This window comes from Phyllobates terribilis, unplaced genomic scaffold (assembly GCF_046119375.1).
Source record: "Phyllobates terribilis strain yellow unplaced genomic scaffold, ASM4611937v1 Scaffold_4368__1_contigs__length_61771, whole genome shotgun sequence".
In the NCBI taxonomy this organism is placed as follows: Eukaryota; Metazoa; Chordata; class Amphibia; order Anura; family Dendrobatidae; genus Phyllobates; species Phyllobates terribilis.
The window spans coordinates 48,200-58,498 of NW_027367120.1; the positions used below are offsets into that span (position 1 = coordinate 48,200).

Here is a 10,299-nt window from a genome sequence, read left to right on the forward strand (position 1 = left end):
AAATAAGCAAGCTTTACTTACATTAGATACGATTGATTATGGACAGAACTGCTCAGAATGCCATAAATTGTATTAGCTGCGAAACATGTATGCCAAAGTTTAGCAGCGCAATTACCTAATCAAGCGAGTAACACAGGGAGCTCAATTAAGCAACTACGATTTACAGAAAGAAAGAGAAAATCAGTTCAAATCTTGGACAGCATATAAAACTTAGGACAGCAACACGGAAGATTCAGAATCAAAATTCCTACTGAAATTGTAAGAAACCCCCTATATAGAGAGTTGCCTTCCAAAAATAAGGGCATATGCCACTTAGAAGTAGCAAGCACACGGTATTTTTTAGTAAAAGGCGAAAGAATAGTTCGCTTTGGGCTTACTACATGGCTCCACAACTCATACGAGGAGATGATGGATGTATATATAGACACATTATGGAAGGGCTTTCGGTTCTTAGTCGATGTGGAGGAGTAGCTGGTTTTTGTCTATAGTAACGGCCCAATTTGCTTGTTGTATCGCAAGGTAAGAAGTCTAACTACAATGTAGATAGCAACAACGTTAACAGAGAAGAACACATAACCATGGTTGAGAGTTTTATTGGAATCAATACACGTGTGTCATTTCTATACACCCACATGGTCAAACAAAAAATAAAGGGACGGGAAAAGGCCCATTGGTGGAAAGGAAAATCCCAGGGAAAAAAAATATGGAAAAATTGATGAAATGCCAGAGATGCAATTAGTATGCAAACCATGAAAGTAGGAATTGTAAAGCAATGATATAACTCATTATTCACCCATTTATTACTATTTATCGTACTATTTTCTATGTTGTTCTGGAGTTATTTCCAATTTCATATTTTTCGAATTTTAGTATGAACATATTTGTTCTTTAGTATTTTCCACAATTATATCACTGTTTGTAATATTTGTTTCATTAGTATTCTATAAGTTTTTCCATATCGTCATATAATACATTCTGTGTGGAGATTATTTTGCTTTTCATAATTAGTATCATGTGAAATTCGTACTTATTGAGGACATTTACATAATAAAATTTTAAAGGTTCATCGTCTTTTCTTATGACATTATTTGTTGTTCATCTGGGTGGTATGTGTTACATCATCTTACTATGTACAAAAAAATTATCCATATCATATGGAAAAAAACAAGATATTATACTTAAATATCAAGGTTACTTTTAATTCCAAAATGATGACAAATCAAGTTCAACTTCAAAGAAACAGTATGACAAAAATAATTTAAAGGGTCCTACCCAAAAAACTTTAAATAACATTATTCATATCCTAACGAACTTTAAGAACCTGCTTGTTTTTATTTGCAAGTTCTCTTTCCTTCTTATATTGAATAAGAATGTCCTTGACCCTCTAAGGGATGGTTGGGCCCAATCTGTTTAACTTTAGTATGATGAGCGTGTATGTGTGTACTTTATACAAAAATGAAGAACGTTTTTCTATGTTTTGGCCTTGAAACCGGTAACCCACAGTTTTACATCTTCACCTAGGTATGTCTCCATATGGTGCATTGCATAAAGACCACAATCAAATTGGTTTGTTGAGTCGCGTCAAGACATCTTAAGAATTTCACCTCCGTGTTTAGATAAGGCAGTGCATCTTGCACCTAGTTTTGCTGATATCATGATTGGAGAAACCACTTGATCTATACAAATAAACAAAAGAGAAAAGAAATTATTAGTACTTCAATAATTCACCATCAAACGTATATACCGAAAAATTAGTCTTTGCTCACCAACAATTTTATGTTGCCATATATATTCGTTCTGTGTTCAAATCACAATGCAGCGCATTGTCAAGGATTTCTACCTTGGAAGAGATAAAGTTGAAACATACAACAAAGATATGTGGTTCAACTTTATAGATGGGGAAGAAAACCTGCAACAGAAGACACTCATATTCAGTAAATACTATTTGCATATCATATCATATCAATATATATTGTAATCTGAAAATTGTGCTAAACATCATGAAAACTGTACAAGATAACCTGAAACATAAAAAAAACAATATGAATATGATTTTATGTTCATAAAAAAAGTTTGAATATCATTGCACAGATCTAGAAAAGCATAAGAAGTATCATGAAAACTGAAATATGTAATAAAAAAATTACGTTCATATAGGTGGTTTTTGAGTAAGATGTTCATACCAATGCAACACATGAAAATGACGCATATTTGATAGCTCCTATGATTTCATCCATTGCATCCTTGAATATTCGATATTTTTGTTGAGCACTATAGGAAGAATCGTCCAAAAGAGGACCAATCTGTCATAGAAATAAACGGTGTATGCAAAATTATTCTGAAAAACTTCATTGTTAGCATGAAAAACGAAACATTGTTGGTGAAAAAGTATTGTTGATTATGACATTTGATATTACAAAGAGTATTATCACAAATAAGATAACTTATATATTGAATATCGTAATTGGGAGGACTAATCATAAACAACAAGTATAACACGAATAAGATAAAATATTTCTTGTAATAGTAACATAAATAATTCCAAGTATGAAGTTGGTAGAAAGATCATTGAGATTGTGTTTACGGATTTCACCTCTTCTAATTGATTAAGATACATGCACCATATATCTATAATAGTAAACCTAATATGATGACATTCCTCTAATGATTGGAATTCAACTCCTTGTGTCTTCACACCATTGTAGTCGAATACAACTTCTCTATAAAAGGATGAATAATTAATTCTAGAAAAGAAAAAACAACATGATGAAAAACAAATACACTTACTCATCTTGCACACTTATGTGATTTAATGATGCACACCATCCTGCTCTTTTGGGCATTTTTTATTTAGGTTCATGAACCTTTCAATAAACGGACTCTTAGACGCAACACCTGATAATATCTTCCTCGTTGAATATTGATCTGCTAATGGGGTTTCAAAATCATCAAATCATTGTCCTCATCAAGTACTAGTGGGTTCTTCAGCTGACGAGTATTAATGATCGGCATCGCCGAATAAGAAAAAAATGAAAATAAAAAACTGAAAAACTTATCAATTAGTTATAGTGATTTCGCACGTCATACTATTACCAAGCGACTAGATCGATTTAATTTTAGATTATACAAAATTTTGGCATGCAAGCCAATAAGTAGTTTTAGCAAAACATAAGAGAGTTACAAGCAACTCATTAATAAGTGCATTACATATGAGTTATAATTAGTTTAAGAGTCATTGATATCTAGTTGGCGCCTTCCTATCTCTCCCACACCTTCTTACCGAGCCATGAGACGTAGTTGTCTTATCCTTCTTTGATGCATGCACTGGCTGAGCAGTTATTACTGATTGAATATGTGAATCAGAATGCATGGCATCATTTCCATGCAACACATCCTTGAAACTTATGAAAAATGATCAAAAGCTAGATACAAGATAAATTCATGGTGTTTTACATGAGTATTGCGAACATAAACATACATGTATATCAGAATTCAATTTGCAACAGACAGTTTTGACTTATCATTCTGGGTAACTATTGGCCCTACCATGACCTTCGAAACACAAGAGTAAAAACACATGAAATTTGGCAAATAGCATAAAATCAAGATATTATTCTAAAACATGAAAATCACAGCACAGAGTTTCAAAGAATGTAATAGTAAACAAGAAAAACATATATTTAGATTATTACTGTGTGTAGCTTTGTTGTATGCAATGTAGCGTTTCAATCTACTCTCTCATCAACCACCTACCGTTCAGAATGCAAAAGCATCATTAAAATATTATTTATCAAATAATGACCAGTATGTATCTTACAATATATTCATATTTTTTTTGGAAGTTATTGTCCCTTCACCAACCTTTCAAACACAATAATAGAACATCATGACTAAACATGTTAAACACATAATGTACAATAGCTTATAATTCCTTAACAAGAATATCATTACAAGGATGGTGAAAAGGCTAACTACACACAAAAAAATTATTCTATAGGAATATAACATGATCACGAAAAAATATATAGAATGCTATGAACACACAATGTAGCGTATGAAAAACATATGCATAAAATCATTAATATCAATAGAAGGGTGTAGAAAAACACAAAGTAGCACATGAAAAATAGATTCAGCAATACAGTAACATCCATACATAAAAACAAAAATAACCCAGTATCATATTACAGAATATATAGTGTTGGGAAAATTCTACTAGAAACATGAAAACATATTCAAAATATCAGTGACAAACCTTTTTGGACAGATATTCTTAACTTGTAACCGAATCGGTGAAAACAAAATATAGACTATAGTAGTGAATGAACTTACATCATTTGGCTTTTGATTCTCTTGTGGTTTTTCAACGGGTTTTTTGAGGGATGGTGGTGAGCTGTTTGTTTAGATGAAACTTTCCCATGTCCAAAACCTCATGTACTCCATATATGTCCACTCCCTCTCATTAACAAGTTGTGTCGTCCATCCGATGAATGAGTGCAGTCGTCTAGGTATAGTTCTCTTGTTGAACAACACTACTTTATCCAAGTATACGATCTGTTACATTAATATCATTTGTTAGTATTTACTTTTTAAAATAACTGATAAAATATAATATTAAAAATACTTACAGTCAAGAAAAGTAAATATCCAGTGAAGGATGAGGTAGGATTTCTCATCCACTTACTCTTTGCTTCGGCCAAACAATTGATAACAAAACCACACCAATTCATCTTGGCAAGCTACTGAGGGGTATTACCTTTCAGGCTTCGAACGAGCCTCTGATTGTAAGCACCACTTTGGGAGGGTTCAACAATACAGGAATAGAATAACACAATGAAGTCAAGCAAAACATAAGAACCTAAGTTCGTTGGATCGTTCAGTTTCTCTGTGACATCACTATACCGGATTGCATGCATTTTTCCCCACCTATGTGTTCTCTCCAATCAATGACAACATCATATATAATTGTGTGGTCCATCTTAACTACCTCAACTCGACCACATGGAATACCTAGACAAATTTCAACGTCTTCCTCCGATATATCCAACAAACAGCCATCCTACAACTTTATCATCCATTTTAGAGGGTTGTAATTCTCCACCAAGAAATAACAAAGATACCTACAACACAAAATTAGGATAAAAATAAATAAATATTGATTATTAAAACTAGAATATAATAAATCGAGGTATGAAAAACAACAAATATTTCGTGAAATCATGATTAGTACAGCAAATGAATTACTTGCTTGATTTTGATGACTAGAATAAAGTAATTGAAGGTTTGAAAAACATCAAGTATTTCATGAAAAACAGAATTATGAAAGATATAGAATTACTTAGTTGATTTTGAAAACTGGAATATAGTATCAGTAGGTTTGAAAAACATTTAGTACTTCATGAAAATAAGTATTAATAAAGCTAATGACTTACTAGGTTGATTTCGAAAACTGGAATAAAGTAATTGGAGGTTTGAAAAAGATCAAGTAATTCATGAAAATTAGGATTAAGACATCTAATGGCTTACTAGATCGATTTTGTAAACTATAATATAGTAATTGTAGATTTGAAACATCGTAAGTCTTTGACAAAAAAACAAAATGAAGACAACTAATGAGTTACTTAGTTGATTTTGAAAAATATAATATAGTAACTAAAGTTTTGAAACACTGCAAGTATTTCAAGAAAATTAGTATTAGGACATCTAATTACTCTGGCAACTCCGAATCTAAAAGATTAAACAAACTTTCAAAGCCAACCTCTTCAACTAGCTCCCTCTTTTGTTGATTTTTGTTGATGGCTTGGAGTGCATCCGTAAATAACTTCGTGTTGCCACGCCATTCAACTTACAAGTTTTGTGGAAACTTCATTCGATGTCCTTTTGGCTTTGTTCATTTTGTTAAGAAGCTTTACATCTGCATAAATGATAAGTTGATTAGCATAATCCACAAAAATCAATCAACTCCATTAGATTGTCGATTTTTATAACTATTACCTGTTTATGAATCAACTATAATCTCCTCTTCATCTATCATTGGAAATTTCCCTTTGGCATCCTTTGAAACTAGTTCAAATAATAAATATTTAAGCAACTAAATCAATATAAATAATGTAAACTATACTTTAACTAAAACAGAGAGAGATAGACCAATAGAGGTAACAAGTGGCATGGCCTTCTTGCTCCTCCCCCCTTCAATACGTTCTAATCTGGCAGCGAGTGACTCTTCTTCATTGACCATCTCCTAAGATTGAAGCTTTGATCTTTTCTTTTCTGGTGAAGATATACTTGCATCTAGAATGTAATGACAAAAATATATTTTCATGAAAATTATTTCAATGCATATGAAAAAACACTTCAATGGGTTTGAAATTCACGAAAACATGGTACATCAATAAAACCTCTAGCTTACGTACCTTTACTGTTGTTGTCTCTCCGTTTAGATGCTTTCTTAGGTGGAGACACCTTGTTCTTCTTAGAAATAGTATGAAACATGCTTAATGACCTGTTCCATAATGAATGAATTATTCGTATGAAAATTACTAGTAATACAATGTACATTCAGTGTATTAGTAAATATGAAGAAACCGTCTTATTCATAAACATGAAAAATAACAAGCATTATGAAATTCGACATGAAGAAAGCGTTTAATAGTTGATTACTCGGAATTAAACTTATTTTCTGGGCAAATACCACAATTCTGTTGAACACAAAATTTGAATAAAACTTTATTTGGTTGAAGAAAATTAACATGCAACTTGTACACTTTAATAACAAAACGCGAGAAAATCATAAATTTGGGTTCATTTATCTAAAACTAGAACTAAATCAGTGTACTCGAACAGTTGAGAGACGAAGAGCAAAATTTGTTTTATAAATTTTTAATTGATAGGGGCCAAAATAATCAACTGATGTTAGGAATCGAATAATTGATAGACAAAGACAAAGCTGTTTTTCAAAAACACGATCCTGGATGAACAAAACTAACATGCAAGCTTTAAACTTTAATACTGAATCTTGCTTAATCTTTCAGCGGAAGAACTAACATTAAGTTCAGCGGAAGCTTTGAACTTTAATACCGATTCACGTTGAATATTAATCCTGCTAAATTTAAAAATTTAATATTGAATCATTATGTTCGAACAGTTGAGAGACGAAGAGCAAGATTTTTTTATGAATTATTAATTGATAGAGAAAAAAATAATCAACTATGTTAGGAATTAAACAGTAGATAGACAAAGACAAATCTGGTTTTCAAAAAAATGAATCTTGATGAACAAGACTAACATGAGCGACGGCAATATATCGGTGGAGATAAGTCTCGGGACGATGGGTTGTATGTTAACAACCAAGGTGGGGGAGACAGAAAGAGAAGCAATCAGATGGAAAGAAACATGTATCTAATTCAAAAGCCAAGAAGAAAACAGTCTGCTTTGGTTATTGAGAAAACAAGCCACTTTAAGCGAGACTTCACAAACATAAAGCAGAGCAGTGAGAAGAACTCTGACGGATCGTCAAAGTCTGCAAAACATAGCTAAAAATGATAGTTCAAACAGTGGTGATTCAGATATGCTTTCAGTAAAGTCAAATTGCCATACAGATTTGTAGATTGATAAAGGCTTGTTTGGTTGCACAAATTTTTTCACACAAATACCATAAATTGGGTTTCCTTTTAATCATCCAAACAAGACTTATCTTTCATAAAATAAGAGGAGGTTTGTTGGATATTGGATAAAAAAGATCAATGGTGTAGAAAAATATGCTAGAATGGTTATATTACTACCATTTTAAAAACATTTACTACAGAAAATAAAATAAAATGACAAAAAATAGTTTTTTCAATATTTTATTTTATTTTTGTCTATCTATAAACACCCACTTTATATATATCTCTTATAATACTTTTTTATTTAAAATAAATAATATAAGAAATATACATATTTTATTGCCATTTTTAGTATTTAATATGATTAATGTAATTTATATATTATATAAATTATTAGATTAAATATAATTAGATGAAACAAAAAAATCAGTATATTCCCACGTAAAATAAATATTTTAAAAGATACGTGAACATATAAATTACAATAAAATATATATAAGATAAAATTATACACATTGCAACATTACACATGAAAGTAACAACATTAAAAAGCAACACTACATTAATAAAATAAAAATATTAAAGCAACACATAATATTTGTATGTGTTAGTCAAATTTAATCTTCTTGTTTTTATGAATTTTAAATTTTTTTAATAATAAAATAAGTGTTTTACAAGAATGTTTATATGGTTATACTGAAGGTTGAGGGTATTTATAAATGAAAAAAATATAACTTATTCAACAAATGAAAATTTTAAATAGATTTTATTAAACATTATCAACAATACTCAAATACACTTTGTTTTCTATAGTAACAGATGTGTTGAACAAGTATTGGACTAGTGTTGGATGGGTTGCACGAGGCCCATGCAGTAGTGCAACGCATGGGCGACGCTCGAGAGGCCGAGATAGCAAGCTACCTTAATGGACCTCACCCTTAAAATATAAATTTAATATCGAAGTGGGCCGATGGCCCACATATCAGATATTAAACTGATAAGATACTACACTTGATCTTAGCCAAAAGGCCGAGAAAGGTATGATTTGCACATCCTTTCTTAGCTTGATTTATACCCTCTTCAAACATTACTCTTCCTTCTGACAGTCGATGTGGGATATGCAGTCTCACACCCATACCACACATGGCTATCAACCTAGGGTTAACTAATGCAATCAGGAAAACCGATGTCCTCAAATTCATACTTAACTTAATTGCAACTCACATCTACACTCAATATAAGTTGTTCTGAATCGTATTAGCTGTAGACAAGTAATTAATCAATTATTACTTACTGCAGGCTGATGCTCAGCTTCTTGAGGAAGAAAGGATTGAGCTGCCAGTGCGGTTTTCGTTCAGTTGTTAAGACAATGAACACATTTCGAGTGGTGAATCCATTTCAGACTGTGCTTTGATTCTGTTTTTGGAGCCTGCATTTCTTATCTCTCTTATTAGCTGAAGACATGAAGTCCCCCTTTTTACTCATGTGCTGCTGTTGCTGGTACTCCTAGTCTTAAAACGGCCTTTGTTGCTGGTACTCCTACCTGTTCATAACTTGATATATGCTTTTTACAGTTTACTGGGAAACATAGTGAAATCTGCCAATATATTGCACAGATTGAGTTGAGCCTGTCATTCTACTTTGTTTATATTTGATACAAAAAGTGCCAATGATCAGATTAAGAGCCAGTGATTTGCAATATGTGTTACAGTTGAAAGTAACTGCTAATCCCTCTTTGTTAGGGGGAAATGTGATGACTTACCTGCTGTGGCCAATAACAACATCAGAATTATCCAACTGAATAAAGACATATAAGGATCCAACAACAAGATTTTAAGTCTAAGACATGTACATGATACCAGGCTCCTGAACAAACATCAACACAAGTAGATTAACCAAAAATAGGAATAAACCATACAATCTATTAGAATACCCTAAAACAGAACAATAGAATTCACTATTCAGATAACTGCAACTCATAAACAGCACAATAGAATTCAGATAACTATCAAGCACAAGAGACCAAAAATTGCCAAAAAATTTTGGACCTCTCCGAAGAGACAATCGCTCTTGCTTCAGCTGCCAATATATAATACTATATTCTCTACTGGAAAACCGATGTGGATAGATATATGAAAATATTACACTCTCTACAGATGAATAAGCAACTACGATTTACAGAAAGAAAGAGAAAATCAGTTCAAATCCTGGACAGCATATAAAACAGAGGACAGCAACACTTCAAGCAATCTCTCAGAAGAGCAAAAACAAAGCTACACAGAAAGATTCAGCACCAAATTTCCTACTGAAACTGTTAGGAACCCCCTATGTAGAGGGCTGTCTCCCAAAAATAAGGGTATGCCACTTGGAAGTAGCAAGCACACGGTATTCTTTAGTAAAAGGCGAAAGAATAGTTCGCTTTGTGCTTACTACATGGCTCCACAACTCATACGAGGAGATGATGGATGTATATATACACACACTACGGGAGGGGTTCCATTTCTGAATCGATGTGGGAGGAGTAGCTGCTTTCTGTTGGATACTGCCAGGCACTATTTGGGCCTGTAGGAGTCGGCCCATAGTAACGGCCCAATTGCAGCATTCCTGTTCCAGTCATAAACAGCAGCCATGGACCAGCCCGAGTACTCGTTTTTATCCAAAAAAAAAATCATTAGATGTTGACTGTAACTATCTT

General features: G+C 32.4%; 1 non-coding gene and 2 pseudogenes across 1 annotated transcript; all 3 read right to left on the reverse strand.

Annotated features, from left to right (window-relative positions):
• Positions 1 to 264: 264 nt before the first annotated feature.
• Positions 265 to 387, reverse strand: LOC141249206 (U5 spliceosomal RNA; annotated as a pseudogene).
• Positions 388 to 8,454: 8,067 nt separating this feature from the next.
• On the reverse strand, positions 8,455 to 8,646 carry LOC141249203 (U2 spliceosomal RNA). Its single transcript, XR_012312058.1, has one exon. It is a non-coding gene; the product is annotated as a U2 spliceosomal RNA (small nuclear RNA).
• A 1,277-nt stretch (positions 8,647 to 9,923) lies between these two features.
• Positions 9,924 to 10,044, reverse strand: LOC141249205 (U5 spliceosomal RNA; annotated as a pseudogene).
• Positions 10,045 to 10,299: the final 255 nt, after the last annotated feature.